The following is a 27789-nucleotide window of genomic DNA, read 5'->3' on the forward strand; positions in this document are numbered from 1 at the left end:
CTTCAAATAGCCAATGGAGAAGCACCTATAAATCTAAGGATGAAATTATTAGATCCAACTTTTGGGACAAAGGTAAAAGGGAGTTGTGAAAACAGAAATACAAAGCAGATCTGTGAAGATTGCTGGGAGCTTAGCAAACACAATTATATGGATTGAACAGACTTCTGATGGCTGAATTAATGGGGATAATGTTGGCACTAAGCTGGGTAAGCGTGACTGGCTGAAGGAGCAATTTTATCTGATTCTTTGTCAGGCATTATGACAACCAGAACAGTAACTTTAGAAAGCAGAAATGACATAGTGAAATAATGTTCCTAACTACAGGAATAATGCAAGCAGGTATCTGTGTAACAATAGAATGGATTTTTATGCGTACCAGAATACCTGGAAATGAGATGGCTGACAAAGCAGCAAAACATGAGGACATTAAGATACCTGTAGGTAGACAAGAATTTAAAAGTGTAGTAACAAAGAAGCTTGTGAAGGAATGGCAAGAACTATAGACTAAGGAAACAAAAGGACAAAGGTTTTATGATGTATGCTCAAAAATCAAAGACTATACTACACTCCATAGTCATGACCAAAAAAAGAAGTAATAATTTTTAGTGTGTGAACAAGTCATTGTGCCTTAAAAAATAACTTAAACCTATTTAAAAAGACAAAAAGATGGCTGTGTAATGTGTGCAAAACCAAAGCAACTGTTGATCATGTTCTGTGGCATTGTGGACAATGTTCTATGGAAAGAAAGTTTCTTTATGAAAAATTGAGTCAGCTTGGAATCAGAGACTTTTCCCTGAGGACTAGTGAGAATGTCAGGGAAATGGAATGATGCAGAAAAAGCCTTGCTGTGTTTCCTTAAGGATACTAGACTGGGTGAAAGAAGATCAATATATATAAAAACGTTCGCTAAAAATGAAGAAAGTGGCAGTCATATCCCTATATGATGAGGCTGCTGCACCAAAAAACAAAGACGAAAAAAGAGTGAAGCAGGGAGAGAATCTTCAGTCATGCTCTGGAGGATAGAAGAGGAAATGGTCCAGGGAGGCAACAAGAAGTCTGAGGGAGTAGACTTTGGCTGCCAGTTACAGGGTCCCTGGACTGCAACCCAGAGAATAGGGACGTTCTAGATCAGGTGTGCAGACACTATATGGGCCCAGTTCTTCTCCCTTGAATTTGAAATCAATGGGACTACTTGAAGGGTAAGGTTCCATTCAGTATGTATAAGGGTCTCAGAATTGGATACTGAAAGAATTAGGCAGTGGATTTACAGAATGTGCAGGTCTATTCATGCTAGTATATTATATGCTTACTCTGGCAAATATTATACGCAGTGATAGAACTGACACTGATAAAAAGAAATATTGAAGGCAGAATCTGGCTTAAAATAACAGAAGAGGTGGGATTTTTTTATAGCAGAAGTTTCTAACCCGTTTTTCTTTGTCATTGTCTGCTCTGAAGGTATTCTAGAAATAGCTGAAAAATGAGGTCTAGACAGGTAGGCACAATAAGTTTATAAAACTTCAAGAGAAAACTAATAATAATAATCGCTACTAGGCACTAATTTGGACTGGGCTCTTTTGGGAAACAAGAGACCTCTTGTGACAGCTACATTCTACTGGAGCAACGGAACTGTCAAAATCAAGAGTGAAAATCTTGTGTACAGGAAACAAAGCTTTCTCAAGAACTAGCCCATGATTGTGGGACTCACTTCTTGAAGAGGTCAGCATAACCTCAAACCTCATAACAAAACACACAACCTACTTCTTGATGGAGCCTTCCCTCAATAACACCACCAAAATGATTGACACATAAAAATTGAGACAGACAGACAGAGATTCCACAAGTAGAATTATAGCATTTTCAGCCTGACTCCTTGTTAGGTTAAGTGTCTGTTCCTCATTTGAAATTTAAGATATCAGATCTCTTCTGACCTGCAATAAAGAATTTGGATCAAGAATACTTTTGCCACGCATCTTGATTCATGTATTTAACAGCATTTACTTCTTGTTCTGCCCATCAAGATAACAGAAATATCTCTTGTTTTTATAATTTTATAATCCTTACTCCAGACTGGAATACTTGATGGATATTTTTGCTTTGAAGGCACTAAAGGTGATACCAGGGTTCAAAAATATGAGTCTTTCATCAGAAAAAAAATTAAGTTGTGCTGATTTCATTTAGAAGAGAGAAAATGACCAGGGTATTTAACTAGAGATGGGTCATTTGGATCTGGATTTAACTCCAAATCTAATTTTCTTGATAGTACAGGCACATTTGGATTTGACATTGGAATTTCTCCTATAATAGAGATTGCCCAAGGAATGCAGTTCAGATCCAAATCAGGAACAAGATCTTAATATCCTCAAAGGAGAGAGGTTCAAATGTGGTATTTCAGGTCAGATTGAACTCTAGACTTAATCAATCCTCCAGGGATTACTTTTCCCAGGGACTCAAAAATACGATCAGAACTATTATTAATATTTTAACATCATCATTGTGATTACATTGTACCAAAAATAAGACAAGGTTCTTGACCCAAGAAGCCTGAATTCTTCTAATTGACACCAACCGTGCAGTTTGGATACAAAATATACCAAACAGTGTCATGTCCAATTTCAAATTGGTGCTGATGTTTAATTTTTTAAAACATCCCTAAGTGATTATTAATGAAAAACATTATAAAAGAAAGTGTGTTTTCAAGAAAGATTCGTCATTTGGCAAACAAAAAGATGGAGGCTGTTCCAAATATAAGGGCCAGCACAAAGAAGAAGAGAAAGAGAGGAAGGAAAGAATACAAAGGGAGTTGGTTGTCAGGTCTATCAGTAACAGTCTTTTTGCTTTGTTTTGACAGTGGCTAGCACAATGAGGTCTGGTCCATGACTGGGGCTGTTTGTCACTACCACAATAAGAGTGATCGAAGTGAGGTAAAAGGAGTGAAAGGCAAAGTTGGAGCTGCATAGCCCATTATTCCAGAAAACCTATCAGTAGTGACTTTCTATGGAGCCTTAAATATTTACGAAATATATTGAATAGAAGCCTCGAATCGCTTGTATTATATAAAATTCTGCGGGAAACATGAAAAAAATGAGAAAATTTCAGAAATATTTGTTTTGTAGTTTCAAAAGGACTTGATTTACTCAAATACTCAATTTTCACTGTTTCTGCTTTTTTTTCCCCCTCCTCCTTCCCTTCCCACCCTCTTTTCCCCTCCATTTTGCCCCTGAAAATGGTGGTGGAGAGGCACAAAGAAAATCAAAATCTGAAAACATTTTTTCATAAAAATAAAACTCAGACAATTTCAAAAAGTGAAATGTGTGAAAAAAATAGTTTTAGAGAATTGTTTAGAGAATGTTTTTTTGGTGGAGAAAAAAGTTTTCAGTTGAAAAAATTCAAACAGATCCAGTATTGTACTTTATTTGTCTCCTTCAAATCACACCCAATTCAGATATTACGAGATATTACTTAAAATAGGCTATTGTGCTAATGGAATGGTCTTGTGAGTTGTATCGTGTATTAACTTGTAAGTAGATTCCAGTCAAAAGTTTCTTCTGTTAATTAATGGTAATGAATCAGTTTCAACAATAAAAAACCACACTCTTTCAGATTATGCTATAAAGAAAACTTCTGCTTTTGTTCCTCTGAGTCACAAAGGTGGGGCAGCAGAACAATAGCAGCTATCTGGGGATGCTTGAGCCATTCTTCCTGCCCTGCCTAGGATGGTTCACAAAAGGCTGAGAGTGGCCCATTTTACAGTTCTCCTTACCACTATTCCAGAAGGGATTAATACATGCATGCTTGCCCCAGTGCGAGTTACTGGACAGCAGTATGAATATAGAGGGAGAGAGGATCTGGGCCCAGTCTTTCCCCAGGATGACTGAATATGCCCCCCATAGCAGCTCGCTGTCAGGTACATTAGCTGGAACCATGATGCTTGTGGGTATGATAAGTCTGCGTTCTGCCCTGATCTTTGTCAGCTGCATGGGGTTGGGGGGAAGGGCAAGAGGCCTGTGTACACGTTTTCCCCACAAAGCACTTTTGCAACACAGGGAAGTTTGTTGCTCTAAATCTAATACCAATTTCACACATTACAAAAACATCAGAAACTCAAAAGCCGTTTCAGATAAACATGTGCAAGCTTGTACATTTATCTGAACCATTTTTTATCTGAAATTTGGACCTGAAATCACCTGAAAACAAGCTGTCTCATGAAATATTCAGTGTTTCCTGGTTTCATCAGGTGTGGAATTGTAACAAGAATATCATATTTCACATTCTTTCAACAGAAATTAGGCAGCACAGACCTGCAGAAGATATTTGCAAACTGAATGTTTCTAAACCTCAAAAAGATTTGAGTTTAATTTTAAATGAAGGTTGCAGTTTGCATTGATTGCATCCAAAACAGTTCATCAATCTCTGATCATTTAAATTTCCTCTTTTCTAAGAATTTAGGGGGTGTCCTTTATTTTGCATTGTTGTCACACACTTTAGAGTTCCGTGTAGCATACTGGTGCCTGGGCAGGATGAGAGCTACATATACAAGTGAGAAAAAAAAGAACATAAAAGAAATAATTCTCAACTCAGTTGTTACTTTTCTTAGGGCCGGATTGTGATCTGCCCTTCTCCGGTACTTGGGGTTGGAGGTCATGTTAGACGCCTCCCTACCAACTCTTGCATGGACCACACGATGACCAATCACAATAGCAATTACTATAAGCAAGGACTAATCACTCCTTCTTTCCTCCATGAGAAAATTGCCTGAAAGGATGCAGGAAGAGGGCAGGACATGGCTCGACACACCCCTCCCACAAACTTCCAGACTAGGGCCAGAACGTGGGAGAGGAGAATAATCTACACCATCTGAATGGTGTGCACCCCTTTTGTATGCCAATGAAATTGGGGAGAAAGGCTCAGTCTTTGTAATTGATCCCTCAGAGCAATGGGGCTCTATGCTGGCCCATGTACAAAGCTGTGTGTAAATCACCTACTCTAGGCCTTTATATGGATATCTATGCTTTGAAGAATATAATGTGAATTCTTGACTTTTAGTCTGGACTGCAGGACAGCAGGTTTGAGCTGTATTTGATCGTTAAACTAACCGCCCGGAAAAAGCCGTCACTTGTAGCTTTCAGTGTAAGTAGCTACACAAATAAATGTAGGTAGGACAGACCATCAGAACTAATTTCCTTAATGGCGGGATCCCTGGCAGAACAAGAAACCTGATCCCCATCAAAAGCACTTCTTACTTCCCACTGAAAACAGTATCCTGTTCCCTGGCAATGCTCTTGCATTTTTTGAGATCAATATGTGCATAATGCAGGAGTCTGACATACAATAGGTTTAATTTTTACCTGTGTGGTGCCAGTCTCTGATCTTCAGATTGTTTACCATGGATGAAGGTAAATTTGCTTTCGGGTATTCTCTAGTGAAAAGAGGTAAAATGTTTGCTCAGTAGAATAACGGTACACAGCTTCCTGGGAGCACAAGGGGTGTGCAAGGAAAATATTATTTAACATATTTGATGGCTTGCACATGGAAGCTGAGTGCAGAGCTTGAAAATTGACTTACTACCTTTTCTTCGCTTCTTAGGCTATACAGCTACAAACGAAGTTCAGTAAAGCTAAGATGATCCAGATTTTGTAGCTGTTTAAGGAATGTTCAGAAAGAGCTCAGTTGTAAGTGTAGCAAAAAAATATGCACTGAAACCTGTTTCTGCTGATTGAGATGTGAAAGAACCAACAAACCTAATAATCTTGCGAGAGTAAGAATGTTTGTTTAACCTTTTATAACGTCCTGGTGGCTCACAGTTGTACTTTTGGAAGAGGAGAGATTTTGTGTTGTTTTCAGAAGGCTCAAGCTAGTGAGAAGATCACAAAAACAGAGCCGGATCTCATGACTTCTTCAAATGTCCCATTAGAAAGCCACTACTTGATTTGCAAATATTTTATTACTTTATTAAAGGTAACAGTATATACTATGTATCTTCCTTCTTCAGTCTGTGCTGCAGTCTACACCCCAAAGTCACACCATGAGACAAGCCTGTTGTATTTAAAGTGTGGTTTAATAATTGCAAATTGTCAACATCTGCAGAAAGAGAGGTTAGGAAATGTAGGGTAAATATTCTGAATGTTACGGTGATAAAACCCCAGCTAACATTAATAGTTTGCTTTAGAAATTTGTAAAACAACCATTTCATTCACAAGAAAACAAACTTTTAATGTGCTTTTTTTTTTAAATTGGCACTATCAAAAAAGTGTAGGTAATGCCTCTTTTGAACCTAGCAACTAGTCAAAGTTTGGGACCCAGGGCTTACTCCAGTTGGAAGTATTAATTGGTGATAATCGGGTATTTCTCTGATGCAGTTTTGTTTATTTACAGAGAATTTACAAAGCCAGTGTCCCTGAACACAAACGAACAAAGACAGCAGTGTCTTTACTTACTGCCTCAAGCCTTTTTAGCCAATACCAGACCCAAAAGCTCTCTAGTTTTTTCAAGGGTTACACAGTGCTTACAGGCTCCTGCTTGGCTTTTTTCCCATTTTTCCTCTGCCTCTCCCTGTTCTTGTCTGTGACCTCAGTCTGTGTGTTCTCTCCCCACTCCCCCCGCCACCCCCCCCAAAACAATACTCATCCAAAAAAGAGGGTGGGTTCACACCTTTTGTCTTAGGTGAGGTTTATGTTTAAAGTTATATTTACTGAAGGGTGAGTTCACCACCATGAACCTCAATGGGGTTTTAAGGTAACTTATAACAAGGTTTTACCCAGCTCAGAATAGGCTTTCAAAACAAACAAAAATTAATTAAATACAATGGGACACAGACATCCTTGGTTTCTAACTCCACTGACTTAAGCAGACTTACATTAGGAATTAATTTGGCCTGTTCATTTAGAGTAAGGGCTTGTCTACATGGGAACTTTTGTGTGGCAAGACAAAATGTGAATTCACTGCACATTAGCCTGCTAGGCACTAAGTTATTGTGTGTTCCCTGCTATTTTACACTAAAAGTTTCATCGTGCACTTTGACCTCTGCAGCAATACATCAGAGTGCACTACGGTATTTTTAGTGCATTGTAGCAGGATTCACACAGCAAGTTAGCATGCGGCAAGTTAGAGCACTGTAAAATTATTTACACCCCAGCTTGCCATGCAGTAAGTCTCCATGTAGAGTTTCAGAGCAGTAGCCGTGTTAGTCTGTATTCGCAAAAAAGAAAAAGAGTACTTGTGGCACCCTAGAGACTAACAAATTTATTTGAGCATAAGCTTTCGTGAGCTACAGCTTACTTCATCAGATGCATTCAGTGGAAAATACAGTGGGGTATTTTATTAAATACAGCCCACTGAATTTTCCACTGAATGCATCCAATGAAGTGAGCTGTAGCTCACGAAAGCTTATGCTCAAATAAATTTGTTAGTCTCTAAGGTGCCACAGGTACTCCTTTTCTTTATTCCTAACAGGGTCTATCAAAGCAGAAATGTTTAAACAAATGAATAAAATAAACCTCCTTCTGAGTGAAATTATAAATCCATCTATTAGACTAAGGAATGGAACAAATAAGAATATGGAAGGTAAAAGAAGGAACACAGGAAACAACTAAAAAGTAAGCAGGAATAATAAAAGAAAAACAAAGTTCGGCCTGATTCTGGTCTCAATGATGACAGCAGTGTAATTATTCCTGATTTACACCAGGTGTAAGCAAGAGGAAAATTAAGCCCATTTATTTTTCAGTGTGGTGCAAATCCTGTCCCCTATTTCTGTGGCTGTGGAGAAGCAAAATGCAATGGATCTGGTGCAATTCTGCTTTGCAGGAGGAGACAAATAATAATTAATATAAAAAACCCCTAGCTCTTAGGGGCAGAATTTGGGAAGCCTACACAAGGTGCCACTTGATGTCCCATCAAAATCTTCAGAAGCACATTCTGTTTACAAACAATTCCGCTTATATATTATGCATTCCATGCTTGTTCCCTCCCATGCATTTTATTATTAGGTATATTTGCATGAAAGCTAGAGCTTTGTTCACCAGTTCTTATGTTCCTGCTGCGTACTTCTCACCTGAAGTTATTAACTTGTTTGTAACATCATAATCATTTGCAAGACAAGTAATATTATTGTCAGAGGGGTCTGACATCAGGAGGAGAATATGAAATAGGAGCAGAAAAACTTTTTTATTGATTTTAGTAAATGTTATTTTTACTGGGTTTCCCTTTAGTGAGCTATAACTTGTCATTATAACATTCCACATAAAGCATATAACACGTGGCTCATGCATAGCACAAAAATAGAAAACATTAACTTCAAAATGTAGGAAAAATATTTGGTTCAAACAAGAATCTTATCTAGCAGTGGTCAAACATTTTCAGACAATTTTTTGCTGAAAAATATAGATTTGAGTTGATCAAAACATTTAATGAATTCATGATAAATTTTGTTTTTATTAAAAAATATTCTGGAAAAATTTCATTTTAACATTTTGAAATGAAATGTTTCTGTTTTTTATTGTAAACAACTTTCTGGTTTGAAATTAACTTCAATTTCATTTAAAAAATTTTGAAAGGCTAAAAAAGACAAAAACAAAACAAAACATTGTTCCAGGTTGAAAAAACATTTCTTTGAACCTGAAACAAATATTTTGGATCTTTTTGGTTTGCTGAAAAATTAGAGAAAAAAATCATTTCAGGTAGCCCTGAAACAAATGCTTTTGGTTTCACCAGTGAACTGAAAAATCAGTTGTTTGCATAGATTTGCTCTTGTTCTGCTCACAAATATACTTTCTTTAAATAAATTTTGCTCTGCAACACATGAACACTTACAAATAAAAGGTTCACAAAAAGAAAAGCACTTGTGGCACCTTAGCCCTCATTTTCAAAAGCAACTAGTGATTTGAGGGGTTTCAGATTTTGGATGACCATCTTGAGCTTTAAAGGAGCTTTATTTTTCAGATAGCAAGTGCTCAGCACTTTCTGAAGTTCTGGACTTAAGGTGGCTCAAGTTGGGCACCCAACAATTGAGGACTATTCTACAATGCCCCACAGTTTGGACTATGCGGCCGTGATTTGCAGTGCTTCCCAAAGTGCACGGTTACATTAATACAAACTAGGAACCTTTTAGTTTGTGCCCTCAGCGTCCACACAGCATTTTGGTGTGTGCTGCTATTTGCACCCCGTAGACCGAACTGTGGGGCAGTGTGGACATGTCCTGTGTCACTCAAAATCACTAGTCACTTTTGAACATTTGAGACTGTATGTTTATGCAAATATTGCTGAGGGAAAAGATAATATATCAGTAAAATTAGAGAGTCAAACTCAGAGAGCTTTTCACAGGCATGCAGGTGCACAGGGCCAAGGAAGAAGCCTTCCCTTCCCTTGTATGGCTGCACTGCAGCCTATAACAATAGCAGGTCTGTTCACACCTGCTGCACTCCAGGAAGCAGGATCCTGAACAGGGAAGAGGAGGAAGAAGCATGATGCCACTCCCCCATGGTTCATCAGACCTGCTCTGTGGGCTGACGCAAAGAGGGGAACAATCGGCTCCATCCTAATAGACCGATCGGATTGTGAATACACTGTAACACCCCAACACCCACATGCTCACCATTTCTATAAATAAAACATTTTAAAAATGATACATACCACACATCCATTAGCAAGCAAATTGCTTAGAAGTTTCTTATTTGCTAAATATGTCAAAGATTGCAGATACATGGCACTCAGGGTATTAATGCATTATTTCATGCTTGAACTCTCAGGCAGCTGAACATAAAACGGGCATGAGAAGTTTGGGATTAATATTTGCTTACCTGTCTCACAGTGTTGTGGTGAGGATTAAGCTCTCAATACCTGTATAGTGCTTTGAATATGTAAAGTAATATATAAATGTGAAGCATTGTTATAATATTAATGAAGTCCGTTTTTTCATTCCCCAATAACATTACACTACAACATATAATTTCCAAGGAAAGTTGTTTGGAGCTGTATTTCCCATCACTGCTATGGTGGTTTTGCTGTTCATAGCAGAAATATGTATAACTTTAATGGCCTGTAGTATTAATTGTGGATACTAGGCTTTCGATTGATATTTTAGCTATATTTGTGTATCTTTCTCATTATAAGAGAATTTAGGGAGATCCTGTAACTTGAATGAGTTTTAGTATCACAGAGCTAAGAAGTCGGTCAACTCTAATGACTCATATTTGTTTCAGAAAAATCTCAGAGACTAGGACCCATTAAGAAGAATGACGTTAGCAACATTGTTACTCAACTCCATTAGGCAATGCCTTGGGCAAGGCAGTTGCTCAAGGCTGAGTTGCTCAAGAACTGTCAATGAAGAAATATGGTTTGATCAAAGTGAAAGAGGGTGAGAGGGAAAGACTATATGAAAGAACATTGTGACATCTATGTTCAAAGATCTTCTCATATATTAATATTCCTTCGAGAAAAAACTGTTAAGATCAGTTTGTGATAATGTAAGCAAGTCATATTGGATTGACAGAAATCAAAGTGATTTAAATCACCAATTTTAATATGACTTAAGTCACCAAAAAAAGAAACTTATTTAAATAACTGATTTTAATCATGTTTGGCATTGGTACTTAAATTATTTTCTGGAAGAAAGGCTGATTCTCATTGATGGGGAACCATTAAACATGTTGAATCACAACTAAATATCACTTTTATCCTTATGTTGGTGCTTCTTTTTGCTAACCAGGAGAATACACTATATCTATACACATTTATTTAAGCAATTATATAGCTTAAGATACATTTATTCTGATTCTGAATTTTTACATTTTCATTGTGTTAGAAAACAGTGAATGATGATTTATTATTTACTAGCTGATTAATTTTTTACTTGTGATTTGTATCAAGCTCTATTTGGATGGAAATTTCCATTCAATTAAAATGCTCAAAAACAGCATTTTATTTTTATTATTAGTTAAATAAAACTATCCTAATTTGATAGATACATAAGAGACAAGTTTATCAAAACATATTTTGTATTAAACATAATTTATTAAACAAAGCAAATATTTGTAGTTAATGAATTCAACTGATTTCTGGTCACCATGTCCTTTAAGTTTTAGAACTAGCAAATCTCTTCCTCTCACACCTAGTTTTTATTTATAGATTGGAAAAGGAAAACAAGCTTTTCTGCTTCTGCTACTCCCACTAGTTTCTCAAGTTTGAATGATCTAGTCATTGAACTAAACTAGTTGAAAAAAATGAAATGTATAAAATATTTTCTCTGCACCTGCAAAAGAGGCTATTGCTGTCAAAAACTGGTTTAACTCTTGAACAATTTATCCAGATGTTAGCCAGTGGCTTCCACCAGTTCAGTTTGACTTTTTTAAAAACTTTGGCAGAAAACAAGTCCTGCTTAATATTTATCTTTAATTTAAATGATTGTAATAGAATACAGTAAGTGTAGGGTGGAACATAATGTGTCATAATTTCACAGTTAATTTTAAATGGATTTATTTTTATGTAACTAAATCAGATTTGTTTTTAAACACCATTTTTATCCACCCTGAGGCAAACCTCAATTGAAAGAATCATTAGGGTAATCTTCCAATGACTTCAGGGTGTAAAAGAAAGAGATGAAGGATGTTATATCTACAGCCATTCGTTCCCAGAGAGAATGGGGACTTGGTAATGCATATATATATATGCTCTAAAGAGGCCAGGGCTTGGGTAAACACTAGGCATAATAACCCTATGTCTTAATACCCTAATCTGATGTCTTGCTAATGCACAGCGTGGACCATAGAGGAACAGACTGCCTGCATGAGGCTGTCTGGTCCACAAGAGACAGGAACATAGTAGCTGCTCCATCCAGAGCCAAGAAAGAGGGAAAATGTCTTTCCCTGCTAAGGTTTCAGAGTAGCAGCTGTGTTAGTCTGTATTTGCAAAAAAGAAAAGGAGTATTTGTGGCACCTTAGAGACTAACAAATAAATTTAGTCTCTAAAGAGACTTAGAGACTAACAAATAAATTTATTAGTCTCTAAGGTGCCACAGGTACTCCTTTTCTGTTTTTCCCTGCTCAATCCTCATCACACCAGGCTGCACATTACAACACATTGGGACTCCATTCATGGAGAGAACTGGCTGGAGGAACCACCATGGCTGATGGTAGTCAGGGCAGCCAGATGCCACTTCCTTTACTTCTCACCTGGCTGGGAGGAACAATGTGGCTCTGGTTACTGGTGCCACCTCTGTTTGGGTTACTGGGGAACTGGATCAGAAGCCACTGACTGCAGCTGTTGCTGTCTATACTCACGAAGCTAAGCATCTCCCATCTCCTCAGCTGCCACTGCGGCTCCCCATTTTTCAGGCAGTCAAGGAGGAGACAAGCAGGCCAGGGCCTCCCTCCTCTCCAGCCCACTGCCACTGCTGCTGTCACAGTGTGGTGGTTCTACCAAGTCAGTGTAGACTTCTGCCATTCTTTGCGGCCCCCCCAGAGCAGACCCTGAGGCTGGGGACCCACCATCCTCATTTTCTGCAGTTCCACTGTGGGAGGCAGGGCTGCCACTGAGCATCAGAGAGAAGGGCCCTGTGTGCGTAGTGGGTGTCCTACCTCTGGAACAAAGAGTTTTGGGTGTCTCCACCTCATGCAGCCAAGGGACTGTGTCAACACTCCAGCCAATACAGGGCTTTATGAGAGGGGCATTTCTACTACTCTGACAAAGCCCTCAGGGTGAGAGGGCTCTGCCACTTCCACCACAGCAGAGCCCTTTGTTCAGTTGGTACGAGGGAAGCCCACACATACATATGCCCTCTGGTGAGTTGGCACACAGAAGACCCCTACACACACACACACACATACACAGCCCTCTGCTCAAGTGGCAAGAGGGGCCTCCCTGTAGAATTCTCTTTTGGAACAGAGGGAGGCATCCTTCCATAGGATCCTCCTACCAAGTGGCGTTATAGGCCCCATATACAGAACTGGAAAGAGGCTTCAGCGCCAGCCTGCCCAAAGATTAATTTCCTGCCATGATTGCAGATAGTTTCTCTGGGTTTCTGCCACTACCACACCTTGTGGGGGATGGTGCTACTTCTGTGGGGCAGGGTAATGAGGAATACTTACAAAGTCCCAGATGTTGGGGTGTGGCTAGGGCCTTGTGCTGTCTTAATTCAGCCCCGCCTAAATTGTTCTCCCCATAGGAAACTGAAATTACCTGCTTTCAGCAAATTCCTGATCTGCTAAATATTTGCCAGATAAGGAGATTCGTTAAGTTTGAGAGACTAATATCTGTTTGTACTTTTGGCAGTGATGCACATGAAAACACTTTAATGAAATCTCATTCTACTATAGATTGACTCACAATAAATGCCAACAGGAAACAGACAAATGTAACGAGTTGTGTTTGCCCTTCCCTTCTTTGGCAATGCAGATGAAATATCTAGATAGTTGTCAGAGGAAGTGACACTGATTAGAGTTTATTATCTCTAGTACTTCTCTTCATATAAAAATTTAGTTTTTTGCATAACTAGCTTAAACAATGTACATGCAGAATCAAGACAGAGGTACTGTATGAAGTAACCCCCTCTCCCTCCCTGCATACACTTCTTCCTTCAAATGTCAGGTGCATGTCAATGTAAGAAGGCAGAGCAGCTTGTGCTCCAGCAATCCCTGGCTGTGTAACAGGGGGCTGTTATCAGCTGACATAGGTTAGACCACCATATAAATTGGTCTAATTCACACAGGGGGATGATCCAGCCCAGGGAGCATCAGTTGGCTTTATGCCCCATTCCCTTCTCCACCTAATTGGGTCATGGACCTGACAGGGATTTGACCCTTATTCTTTTATCATTCCTACCAAACTGTTTGCCTCATATTTATTTGAAGTGTAAGCAATATACAGCATTTATAAAGGATATTAAAATGTCAGCAATTACCAAGAGTTACCTTACAGTAATATCAGAAAGAATAAAGATATATGCCATGGTGTGAATGGTGACTTATTCATGATCACTGTAGAGTGATTTTCATCTGTAAGACATTTTAAAGACTATAACAAATTAACACTGTCACCACTATGGGGAATTAAGTATTATCCCCAGGTTACAGATTAGAATTTGAGGCAGAGAACAAAAGACACTTTCCCAAGACAGTAGAGGAAGGCAATGTCAAAGCTGTATTTGAAACTCAGGAGTTGTTCTTTCCCCATCTTGTGCTCAGACCATTTCTCTATCTCTCTGTCAGTGAGTTACATGGGTAATTATATACTGTGTAAAAAAAGATAAAAAGAATCTTTTAAATGTATTTCTTAAATTTCACTGAGTTCCCCTTGCTTTTTTATTTTGACATATTGTAAAAATAGGAGTGCCCAAGTAATCTTCTGTATATTACATGCTATATCTCTGGCCTCTCTTTTTACTCTTTTCCTTTGCACATTAACTAACCCTAGTCTTATTTTACAAAAAAAAATCCTTACTATAACTTGAAATAAAAACCTCAGAGTATGACATTTTCTTTTTCACCTAGCATTGTATCTTGCTTCTGAAGAAAATATCCCACTGGCATCACGATCTTGGCTCTGGAAAAAGAAAAGAAATTCTGTCTTCCCTGCAGCTGAAAGCCAGAGCAAAGCAGGTAATGTTAACTTTCTTTCTTTCCAAACACCAATTAAATGCACCAACCACAGCTTTAACGACATTCCTGAAAGTACAGCCTGGGAAATAAAAACTTCTAGGAGCAACTGAGTTTTGCAATCCTGCTTGGCTGACACACTGAAGGGCATCCCTATTTTCCATAGTGCCTTATGGCTGTTTGCTCTAACCGCAGGTACAGTATGTATGCTGCCAGGGGGTGTCGGTTCCATCTGACTGGAAAATTTTGATGTAAAACAGAAATGAAGAGTTGTGAAAACATTCACCCATTTTCCCCTTTGTTCTTTGACCATCAGGAAGGAATAGCAGATTGCAGGTATTTTGATTCTAGCCCTATCTAGTGTATAAATACAAATTCGGCATCCCCCCATTGGTGTGGCTACTTTGTATTGCACTGCTGGTGCAATCTGGCTCTAAGGCTGGTCTGTCAATCCTAGAATGATCACCCCAGGGTAGGTGGAGTATTCTGGTGTCATTTTGCAGGTGGAGTAGCTCTCAAGCCATTCCCCCTGGCTTTCTGTTGTCAGTGTAGGAGAAAAAAGGAAGTATGATAAGAAAAAAGAGAGGTCATCATGGACAACACGCCCCTATGCTATACTAATTCCCAGTTCATACTCAGTCCCATGTCTGTTTTAAGTAAGCCCTGGGGTATCAGCATTGCAAACAGCACCAGTAAGATCAGGGGCGTGGAAAGTCAAGCTGGTCAATTTTTTGACAGAATATTTTTTAGTTTTAAAATGCTGATTGGTCAAATCTGAAGCTTTTTGCAAAAATATATCAATTTCAATTAAACTTATGTTAGGAAGGTTTCCTCATGTTTATGGGGAAGGAGAGAGAAAAAGAGAGAGAAAAAACCCCTCAAAATGTAACAGCCTAGTGGTTAGGGTACTGACCTGGTTCTCCCACATCCCAGGTGAATGACCTGACCACCAGGCTATTGGCTATACTAGCATGGGTCTCTTGCTTTTTATTGCATAAAAAATTGGAGAGGTCTTGGTTCTGTTCTGATGCAAAATAAAAGTGACAAACCTCAAAATTTTTCATGAAATGGGATTATATTTTTCCACACCAGCCCTATCACCAATATTAACTTTATGCTACTTTTGTTCCACCAAATCCACCTATTTTTATTTAACATTTTGAGTGATGTAGCCTTTATAGGCCACAACCATGTTAGCCCCATTGTGCTGGTATGCAGTTCTGTGCCCTCCAAACAGTGCTGCGCGCAGTACAGCTTTAACTGAGGATACAGCCCACGGTTTTTAAGCAACTTTGAATCATAATAGCAATGTACACAAAAGGTTGTAATCCTGTGAGAACAAGAATCAATGAGTAAGGCTTCATTCCTAAACTCAAAGCAAATGTTGAACTTGTTGCAACTAACGAACAAGATGGGTCCCTACTAACTGGTTTGTACAGAATATGAATGTACTCATATAGTATATGCAAACATGCAAAATATCAGTAATAACATTGTAGTAACCTTGTAGCCATAAGGGCTCTTGTTATTTAAATGCACGTGTCCCTGCCCTCTCTTTGAGGTTGCCCTGAGACATAATACTTCAGTGATCTCATCTGCAGAAAATGGACTGAGGTATCAGGGATCAACAAGAATGGATATTTTGTTTCCCTAAAGATATAGCCTCCTGTGACTTTCAAAGACAGGGTAGGGGAATTTTCTTTGGCTGCCAGGGGGTACACCTTTTGCTACATGCAGCTGAAAAAGTGTATCACTAAAGTTTGTGTATGTGTGAATATCTAAGAGCTCAGATGCTGCAAAGAGCTGAACATTCTCAACTTCTGCTGAAGCCAGTGAAGTCACTCAATACCTTGACTGATCAACTTATTTGAAGTTTTGTTCTGAAAAACCTCCCAAAGGGTCCAACATTACTCCTATTGGAGTCAGAGTAAATGTATACATTTATATGGTTTTTCATGTTGACACATTTTGATATTGACAGATATTAGAGTCACAGGAGAAATGTTACAGTGGGGAAGATCAAGCTATTCAGTATTTACTGTGGGCCACGTTCAGCTAACTTTAATCATGTTGGACAGTACATTACCCTGAAATGAATGTGACCATTTGTGGAGGAATGTGTTACTCATTAGTTTGATACAGTTCCACATGGGAAATTATTAGTTAAATTAGAGAAGGTGGGGATTAATATGAAAAGTGGATAAGGAATTTGTTAAAGGGGCAACTACAACTGGTCAAACTGAAAGGTGAACTGTCAGGCTGGAGGGAGGTTACTAGTGGAGTTCCTCAGGGATAGGTCTTGGGACCAATCTTATTACTGACCTTGGCACAAAAAGTGAGAGTGCGCTAAAAAAATTTGTGGATGACACAAAGTTGGGAGGAATAGTCAATACAGAGGAGGTCCAGAATATCATACAAGAAGATCTGGATAACCTTGTAAATTGAAGTAATAGAAATGGGATGGAATTTAATAGTGCAAGGTCATGCATTTAGGGACTAACAACAAGAATTTTTGTTATAAGTTGGAGACTTATCAGTTGCAAGTGAGAGGAGGAGAAAGACCTAGATGCATTGGTTGATCACAGAATGCCTATGAGCCATCAGTGTGATGTGGCCATGGAAAAGATTAATGCAGTCCTAGGATGCATCAGGTGAGATATTTCCAATAGAGACAGGGAAGTGTTAGTACCATTATACAAGACACTGGTGAGACCTCATCTGGTCATCCATGTTTAAGAAAGATTAATTCAAACTGGAACAGGTGCAGAGATACTCAAAGAGCTTGGCTTGTTTAGCCTAACCAATACAAGGTTGAGGGGAGATATGATTACTCTCTATAAATACATCAGAGGGGTAAATACAAGGGAAGGAGAGGAGTTATTTAAGTTCAGCACCGATGTGGACATAAGAACAAATGTCTGTAAATTGGCCATCAACAAGTTTAGGCTTGAAATTAAGTGAAGGTTTCTAACCATCGGAGGAGTGAAGTTCTGGAACAGCCTTCCAAGGGCAGCAGTGGGGGCAAAAAACCCTAACTGGCTTCAAACCTGATCTTGATACGTTTGTGGAGCGGACAGTATGATGAGATTGCCTACAACGGCATGTGGCCAACTGGCAACTGCCAATAGCAAGAATCCCCAACTGCTGCAGATGTGACACTAGATGGGCAGGGCTCTGTATTACTACAGAGAATTGTTTCCCAGGTGTCTGCCTGGTGGGTCTTGCCCACATACTCAGGATCTAACTGCTTGCCATATTTGGGATCATGAAGAAATTTTCTCCCAGGTTAGATTGGCAGAGACCCTGCGTTTTTTTCTCCTTCCTCTGCAGCATCAGTCACGGGGCACTTACAGATTTAAACTAGTGTAAATGGTGAATTCTCTGCAACTTGAAGGCTTTAAATCATGATTTGAGAACTTCAGTAACTCAGCCCAAGGTTAGGAGTCTATTTCAGAAGTCAGTGAGATTCTGTGGCCTGCAATGTGCAGGAGGTTAGACTAGATGATCATGATGGTCCCTTCTGATGGTAAGGTCTATGAGTCTATTATGAGGAAGAACCAGTCTTGTTATTAGCATTAGATCCTTTGCAGAGTGGTACTTCATTTTCTCTTGAATGACCTGGTGTTTTTGGCCTAAATAATGTTCCAAAGCAACCTCCTTTCCGTATATTCATTAGAATGTGTGTGACATGGTTTCCTGATGTCTGTTTGGAATTTTTATCTGCATTCATTTTGCATTTTTGTTTTGTAGTTATGATCTAGATATCCAATACAGAAAGCACAATTAAAGTTTTCTTTTATCTTCCTACCAGCAGATGAGGTATTGCCAGTTTTAGGATTATTTACATTGTAAGTATGGTACAGGGAACCATTATTAATATCTTGTCTATGGACACTTTTAACTGCATTCACTGTTCACATTTGTCAGAAATACCTTTCCTTTTGCTACATGTAAATTGCCTTGGCATTTGGAGCTATAGTCTTTCTTTAAGCTGTTTGGCCAAATAAATGCACCATAGCTTGCCTAACGGCTTTGAGGGTTAGGGGCATATCTGACTAAAAGATGAAATTCTCCTGAGATCTCTGATTTTTCCTTTACTGGGATGGCAAGAGGTAGTAGCACAGTGAAAGTGAAGCTTTCATCTTGAAGAAGAGGCAGGCCCTACTGTCTATTTGCCTGATGAAGCAGTATATTGAAGCAGCCCCTGCTTCTACATTCAGCTGGAAGTTGTATCATGGCACTGGTTTGAAACAGAGAGAGAGATAATGATGTTCTTGCCTCTGATAAAGCTGCAAGACAGAAAGCTCAGAACTTATGCGGCTTAACCCCTAGAAAGTGCATCCTAAAAGTTTTCAATGTGACAGGCAAGTCACAGGAAGAAGCTACACAGAAGTAGAGTGGTGATAGGTAAGTGGTGGGTAAGTTACCCTCATGCAAAGGTATTTGCACATGTTTTCTGCTGCTAAGTTCAGAGGTCTTTATTTTTACTCAGTCCTTACTCAGACTAGCTTCCCCGTGATATTTATGGGAGTGGCCTGATTAAAAAACAGAGCACTTTAAGATTTGGGTCTCATTACTAATTTATATTCCACTGATATTTGTATTATGAGTAGACCCACTGAAGTCAACAGGATAATTTAGGAAATGTGTTTTTACACAACTTGCGTATCAAACCCAATGAAACTTAGACAAAAAAATAATTGCCTCGGACTATAGCAAAGGTTCTATGAATATCCAGGGGTGACATAAATTGGGATCCTTAAAATTAAATTAATATCTAGCTATTAAGTAGACTGTGCAGCCTGTTTTAAGCAGAATTGTAGTTTATGGGCTCAGTAGCAGTTTGTTCCGTACATTTTTTTCTATTCATGTGAGCCTGGCATGATCAGTTGATCTCTTTGTGGTTTATTTCCTGTACTTTCCCCATAGCTCAGTGGTTTGAGTATTGGCCTGCTAAACCCAGGGTTGTGAGTTCAATCCTTGAAGGGGCCATTTAGGGATCTTGGGCAAAAATTGGGGATTGGCCCTGCTTTGAGCAGGGGGTTGAACTAGATGACCTCCTGAGGTCTCTTCAATGAATACAGTCATCTTTTTAATGTTTCTATGCTTTGAGTCATGTGGTGAAGTTTTATTATGATAAATCATCTTTATTTCCAAATAATAGATTTTAATCATATTGAGATCCGTTGATCCTGGCAACTGTCCTATTTTTATTTATTTATTTTTATTCCTGCAGCACACAGATCACTCATTTCATGTTCAGGGTTATTCTAAAACTGCAACTTGGAATTGTAATGAGCTGTGTGTAAGACACAGGATATAATTGCACTACCCCATGAGCTGACCAGGGACACAGTTGCGATGCTGTGAGATCCCAATGGAACAATATCTTCAAAGCCTGTAGTCAGGACCCTTTGGAATTTATGATGCCCACCAGTGCTGGTTCTGGGGATATATTCCAAGACTAGTAGCTGAATGCCTGTGCTGTCATATGGGTATAATTCATAATGTAGTGTGTATAAAAAAAAACTGAAAATGCCTGAGAATTTAAAATCCAACAGTAACAGACCATGAATGCCAGAGATGATTGAATCAGGGGGTATTGCTTGTAGCTGTTTCCATCATGTCACATTGACTCAACAGACATTCTAGGCTTCAGAGTGAGCCTTTTGTTGTTGTGTGGGTGATTGTGTTGATTTCTTTGTGAGTTATGTTGTTCTGGGAGAGTTGTATGGAGTGGCGTAGGAGGCAAATAAGGGGTGTGTTCTGTAGTGAAGGGCTATGTGTGTTTGCAGTTGTTGTGTGTGGTGGTCCCATGCTTCCACAAAACAAATAGTGGCAAAAGACCGAAGAATAGAAGTCTGAGAAAGAACATGAGGAACTGTAGTCAAAGAACACAATGAGCAGCTTCAGCCCTTTCCCAGGGCCCCACAAAATGTCCACACAAGTTGTCAGAACCCCAAATTAATTATCTCAGAAATACAAAGAGGCATGGAAACAAGCCAGACTAAATATGTTTGTATCTTTATCATCGTCAGTTCTGTTCTTATTTGTAATTAAATGCAAGCAACAAAGGATAAGCTGCATTCAGACAGTCCCATCTCTTTACAGCTAATTTACCTCAATACCTCCACAGTCTCTACTCATGCTCCACATTGGCCTTTCAGTTCTGAGAACAAAGATAATTCATCATGAGCAGACATTGTCCTTTGTCACACAATTGACATACATGTTATGTTCTTCACCAAGCATTTATCAGCAGTTTTGCCTACTGTACAGAAGCCAATTAACACTTAGAAGAAAGAATGGAGAAAAGAAAACCACATGCTAAACTTGCTGAATTGATCTTTCATCCCATGAAGCCCAGAACTGCAGGCCCCTCTGATGTTGGAGAACTAAAACTATAAAGGGAAATCCCAACTTTCATTTTAAAAAAATCACACATTCTGGCCCTTTAGCTTGCAAAGACAGCCTGGATAATGTAAAGCATTATACAATGATTTGTTCTCTTCAACCCTAGCTGCTGAGATCTACTTCTATATCAGGAGACTGGGTGGGGTAGAGAGGGAGGGGACTTAATCCTTCACATTTTTAATGTAAAATAAATTGATCTGTTATGTTGAGGTGAATCCCAAAGAATCATCTTACTATGACTTACCTAAATCCTTAGGCCTACACTGTGCATAGGGGTTAGATAATAGTGGACAGGAATTGAGTATGTTTGTGGACAATGAGCTAGGCAAGGTCTAGTTTGCAAGCCTATCCAAAAAATACCAAAGACAGCTGTGTTAATATGCATATACAATATACACTGTATAGAGAAATTAAGAGGATAAATAAAACCTCAAAGAACTTTGGGACCAAAATATTCTTCTGGGTTTACTATAAGCATCCACAGTGCGGTCTTCCCTCTGTTTTCCTGAATGACCGTTCTTCAGAAATAACTATAAACCTGTCAGAGTATAACATAAAGCACAGACATTTCTTTTACAGAAGTCACCAGTAGTGCTTGGATTCAGTTTCTTGAAAGAGGGGCCCAACTGTCTTTTAATCTGACCTGAGTTTTAGACCTCACTATTATTAGTTTAGATTGAGGTAGTTCCAAAAGTGTGCTAGGCACTTTCCAAATACAGAGGAAGACACAGAGTCAAGAGGTAACAATCTGAAAAGACATTCCTTGAACTACTAGGATTCTTTCATTAGTTTGCTCTCCAATCATAAGACAGAGGGGAACTTTTCTATGAACTACTAAACTGCATCCTAGTTGGGACAATCAGAATTGACTTCCAGCCATACTAAATCCTAATAAAGATGGGAGGTGTTTGGAGGAGATGGCAAGGGTGAAGATGTCTGAACTATTCTTGAACAAGATGAACAAAGCTTCTTATTGTTACCCCTTTTGACCTAAATGGTAAGCCAATATTCAGGATCTTGTTAGTTGGTTCTGTTAAGAGGAGAAAATGATGATTGTCAGGTATTTCTTTGATGCAGTTTATTCATTTACAAAGAATGTACATAAAGTCCTGTATCCCTGAACACAGTAGGAATCAGACAGGAAACCATTTCATTTCTCACTGTTCCAGGCCTCTTTCCAGCCACCATTCTACCCAACAGCTCTCTCTCTCTTAGTTTTTCTCATGGTCACTCTATACATACTTCTTTGGCTGGCTTCAGGCTTCCTTGCTGTTTTCTCTGTCTGTTTCTATAATATTTCTGCTGCTTCCTTCTCTGATGCAGACAGCTCCATCAAACAAATATACAGCCCCCTAGGTTTGCCTTCAGCCCCCAGTGAAAACCCTCTGCCCACATAGCTCAGCTCATGACCAGCCTTGCATATGTGCTGTGTTTTGGGTGGTACCTCCTATTGTTTCAGCTTACTCCAAAAAGGACCTTATCTGCTGCTTACATTTATCCTGACTGCAAGGTGGCTGTTCTGCCCACCATTTTCAATGAGTTTTCACCCAACATTGCTTGTTGGTCTATCATCTCAAAATGAACAGATTATTGCTTTGTGTGTTCATTATGAGCTGTGGAATAATTTAATTTGGGGACAAATTCATATATCCCCAAAGAAACATTTGAAATCCTCAGAGATTTCGAGAAGGGGGCAGTACACATCTCTGACCTTTTTATGTTAATATTATAAATATTTTTATAGCATCTTTTGTCAGCTGAAGGGTGCTAAAACTATGATGAGCCTGTCAGTCTAACACTATTAACAGTAAAGATGACCTCTAACAGTACTGGAGCAACAAAGCATGCTTTGTTGATTATTTTCCCCCTTACTGTGTGATTCTATAAGGGCTCTGAGAGAATTAACAAGAAAAATAGCAATGTAGCAGGCATTTAACTGCATGGTTGAGTCTTTTTGGAGGCAATGATGTGCTGACGCCCTGATTACGAAAAATTCTTGCACTAAGAATTTTGGCATACAAAAACAGATTATTAGCAAGTTCTTGCAAAAGGCTGATTTCTTCCACTTACAATAGCAAAGAAATATTCATGCAAATCTGCAAAGGAAGACAATGGGTGAAACATTAACTTATTTAATTCAGTTTCTTTATGTGGTAAACTTTTAGGTGTGTTTCCATTTTATAATCCTGTTAAACATATCTGGAGGCTTCTTGACATGCTATTATATTCTTTGTTTCCATTGAAAGTGTGGCATGGGAAATGTCATAGCCTAACAATGCACCTTGGATAACCAAAACTGAGGTTACATATTATTTTGCCCAGCTAAATGAAATTTACAGCCTCCGCCATGATAGGGCAGGAATACAACATAAATCTACGTTCAAACTGAAGTCAGGACTTCACTTTCTGGATCAGACTATATTATGATGGAGATTTGTAGTCACGACTAGTTACATCTAAAATAGGAAAGAGACAACTTCCTTGATATTTGGCATAACAAATACAGGGTATTTTTAATGGCTGCTGAGGTGCTCTGTGTTTCAGATGACATCCCAGGTGACTATTCTGTGGAGAGGAAAGTGCCCAGAGAAACAAAGAGATGAGTGAAAGAGCAGAAGGGAATCCAATACCTCATGAGGTCATCAGGGGAAAGCGCTGCTTTTAATAAAATAAGGCCCTATTAATAAGGCCAAACAGTGCCATTTAGACACATGTGTCCATGTCAAGTGGCACACCACTCACTACTTGTTTGGCACCTCCTGGTCGATCAGGGGATTAGCTCATCAGGTCCAACACTGATTCTCACAGTTGCACACCATCACTCTCTCTGGTCTGCAACCCCTCTCTCACTCCAGGAACCACAGCATCATAGAATATCAGGTTTGGAAGGCACCTCAGGAGGTCATCTAGTCCAACCCCCTGCTCAAAGCAGGACCAAACCTCAATTTTTGCCCTAGATCCCTAAATGGCCCCTTCAAGGATTGAGCTCACAACCCTGGGTTTAGCAGGCCAATGCTCAAACCACTGAGATATCCCTCCCCGACTCTTCATGACTCAGCCCTCCACCTTCAGCAGTCATAGGCAGTCTTCCCTTTCATTGCCTTAGGTGCCACTCCTTCAGTGGCTGGTAGGGGAACCCAGGCCTACTCCAGGTTCCAGTCCAAGGACCCTCAACCTAGCAGGTCTGGGCTTTCCTTTCCCAGCCCTCACTGCTCCTTCCCTTCTCTCTGGGTGTACCAGCTCCAAACCTTCCTCCCTCTTCCTACAGAGTGACTGGTGCCCTCACATCTCTACAGCCTCCTAACAATCCTCGTCCTTCCCAACAAGAGACTGCTCTTTCCCAGCACTCCCTGTCTGTTTTCAGCTAGCTGGCTTTATAGGCCCCACATATTCCTGCACAGCTGAACCTGCTTCCAATCAGTTCCCTACTCCATGACTCTTTCTCCAGGTGCAGCCTGTGGAGTTAATAGGCTTACCTGGCCACCTTAACCCCTCCAGTCCTATGTGGGGTGGACATTCCATCACAGTCCATCGTAGGTATTATGGAGCCTAAATGGTGCCCATACTTGGTACAAGGACCTTCTCTAAGAAGCGGAGAAATAATGTATTTGATTGTGGAGATTATTTTTTTGTGAATTAACCCCATGAATATACCTTCCTCATGGGTGAAATGAATTGTTTCCAGTGGACAGTTTGTGAAAAATTAGTATGTAGGAAAGCCCATTTATAAACGGATAAACCCACAGCACAGCTAAAATATAGTTTAGTCTTTCAGCATATCATATTTTAAACACATTCTATCCTCTCTGACTTAGTAGGGCAATAGCACAGTTCAGGTTCATTGTTAACACACAGTTTGTCCCATCTACAATTGAACTATCTATGAAATGTGTCAGAGGGCTTCTGTGTTGCAACTACGTTCCTGCAACATGAATATTTCTACAGTTTGGACAGGACATGAAAGTACATAACTGAATAATTCAACTTGATCATAACTTATACAGCAATGCTTAATTTGGTCTCACTAAATTCAGAATTAAATTGAAGACAAGCTGTATTTTGCTCAGACTGATGAGAAAACAGTATGACTGCATCATGTGGTATATACAATGTCTTCTCTTTTTTCGGTAGTTGTAAACAACCCATGTTAGTTTCAGTAATATCTTGCATAGGTCCTAGTTCTTCCCAGTATGTATTCATTTCTGAAGTGTGTTTATGTCTTTATCTGGGTATTTAAGGCAAGATTTTCAAATAGTTTAGGTGTGCTAGTGTATGCTTAATTTCCATGCACAATTATCATTGGTGCGCATTAAAAGTAGGTGGCTGAAAATGCAAATGATTAATTAGGCACATTTGTGAGTTCATTTTATCAGAATTGCATAGGCATTCACATTAATTGCCATCATAAATTAGGCCTGAAATTTCATGCACATTTTACACATGCATAAATTGTTTGAAAATCTGGCCTTTATGTTTTTTTTATGTGTCTTGTTTAATAGCATCTGTTCATGCATGGTTGCTCTCTTCACCATGATGAACTAGTCAAGCAGTGTCTTTCTCCAGATAAGATGTGTACCTGGCCATGCAAAAAATAACAGTATTTGAAAGTTACAAGGAACAGACCATTTAACTTATTTGAAATGCTTTGGAAAAAGAGAGCACTTTGAAGGGACGCAATATAAGATAGTCAGTGCCTGCCACTGAATGGAACTATACTCATTTACTGTAATGGAAGCCATAATTTGGCCAACAGATATTCATTGATTAATGTATTTGGGATATTTCAATGATGTTTTGATGAGACCTGTGTGAAACTCAAAAGTTTTTGTTTGTGGGGTTATTGGGAATGTTTGTCTGGTTTTCTTTGAATTTAGTTTTTTGTTCAGGTTCAAATAATGCTGAAAAGTCAAAGCAAAATCCAGCTGAAACTACCAAGTTCTGCATGCAAAGCTGCTGAGTCTCATATGACTTCCAAATAAAACCATAGGCCACTTGACACCTGAATTCAGCCCAAGTCTGCTTAAAATTTGGTCTAGGTTCTCTCAAAACTTGGTTGAGGTTCACCATAATGTTTGGGAACTTTTATAAAACTTTCAGCAAACCAGAACTCTGTTTTGGGTGGGTTCTTATTCTGTTTTCCTGTTTCTTTATAAAAATTTCACATAACATTAAGCCTTGACCAAAATATCTTCCTGGAGTATTTTCTTCTGTTACTTTACAAATTGTCTTTAATCCTATCGTTTCAGAGGTTTGGGTGCATACAGTTAACCCTTCAAGCTCTCAAGTAACTGAAGATTCACTGAGGAGTGATGCGGAACCTAAATCACAGGCAACCATTACCTCATCTGTTCCTCTACCGGGCAGCGTTAATGCTTACTTGGATGAAATGCAAGTCCATCCTTCATGTGCTATTAAAAGTATTATGACTGATGAAGAAATTGGACAGGGTAAGCCACCACTCAGTGTTTTAGAAATTACTAACTAGCTTTGGATTTTTACATTATTGTGCACACAAAAGAAGGCAGAAGGACAACAAGGTAGCTTCTCGGTACCAGTGCTACCAGAATCATTAAGATTTATTTTCTGCCATTGGTATTTATGCAGATTTGTACATGGATTCCAATGGAAAGTCCCATGCCATGACTCAACATCTAAGAATTAGTTGTAGTTAGTTGTAACTGATTCTCACATACAAAGGTGTGTACATCAGTAATAATTCTATTTAAACCAATGGAGATACAAAAACACAAAGTCAGTATGAGAGGAGAACCAGGCCAAATATGTTTTCTGTACCCTGACCTTCTGCAACAGGGTATATACCATGTCTGATTCCTAGGGAACCCTCAGACAGCTTGGCTTCAGTTATCCAGGTATAGCAAAACTCCACAACCCAATTTTTTTACCAGGTCTGCAAGAACTGGAACTAAACCAACAGAGGAATAAATGGCAGGAAAACTGATGCAGATGGTGCTTATTATTAAAGTCCAGGGCCCAACTGCCATGGATGTAAAGGAGTGGCTAGTAGTGGGGGGGAAATTCTGGTTTCATTCTGGGGGAAGAACATGATGGCACTACTACAAATTGAAGAACCTTGATTTTGTTGCCTGTTTGTATCCTGAAAAGAGGAAGAACTTTGATTTGGACAAGATTTAACACTGGAAAGAATTGAATTGCGAAATATTGTGTCTATTTTAGTGCATTTTGTGAGCTACTCTCACTCCTGAGGCAACAAAGCAAGAGGAAGGTTGGTCCAGTAGTTAGGGTGCATCTGAGGATAGGACAAGAAGCAATGGGCTTAAATTGCAGCAAGGGAGGTTTAGGTTGGACATCAGGAAAAACTTCCTGTCAGGGTGCTTAAGCACTGGAATAAATTGCCCAGGGAGGTTGTAGAATCTCCATCATTGGAGGTTTTTAAGAGCAGGTTAGACAAACGCCTGTCAGGGATGGTCTAGATCAGTGGTTCCCAAACTTGTTCCACTGCTTGTGCAGGGAAAGCCCCTGGCAGGCCGGGCCAGTTTGTTTACCTGCTGCGTCCGCAGGTTCGGCCGATCGTGGCTCCCAGTAGCTGCAGTTCACTGCCCCAGGCCAATGGGAACTGCTGGAAGTGGCATGGGCTGAGGGACTTACTGGCTGATGCTTCCAGCAGCCCCCTTTGGCCTGGAGCAGCGAATTGCAGCCACTGGAAGCCGTGATCAGCCGAACCTGTGGACACAGCAGATAAACAAACTGGCCTGGCCTGCCAGGGGCTTTCCCCGCACGAGCAGCGGAACAAGTTTGGGAACCACTGGTC

General features: G+C 39.4%; 1 long non-coding RNA gene across 1 annotated transcript; it reads left to right on the plus strand.

The window, feature by feature from the left end:
• Positions 1-6490: 6490 nt before the first annotated feature.
• LOC122460296 lies at positions 6491-19841 on the plus strand. The gene is made up of 3 exons (XR_006281532.1): positions 6491-6564; positions 14117-14121; positions 19829-19841. It is a non-coding gene; the product is annotated as an uncharacterized LOC122460296 (long non-coding RNA).
• The last annotated feature ends 7948 nt before the right edge of the window (positions 19842-27789 follow it).

The sequence above is a fragment of the Dermochelys coriacea genome, chromosome 5 (assembly GCF_009764565.3).
Source record: "Dermochelys coriacea isolate rDerCor1 chromosome 5, rDerCor1.pri.v4, whole genome shotgun sequence".
Classification (NCBI taxonomy): Eukaryota; Metazoa; Chordata; order Testudines; family Dermochelyidae; genus Dermochelys; species Dermochelys coriacea.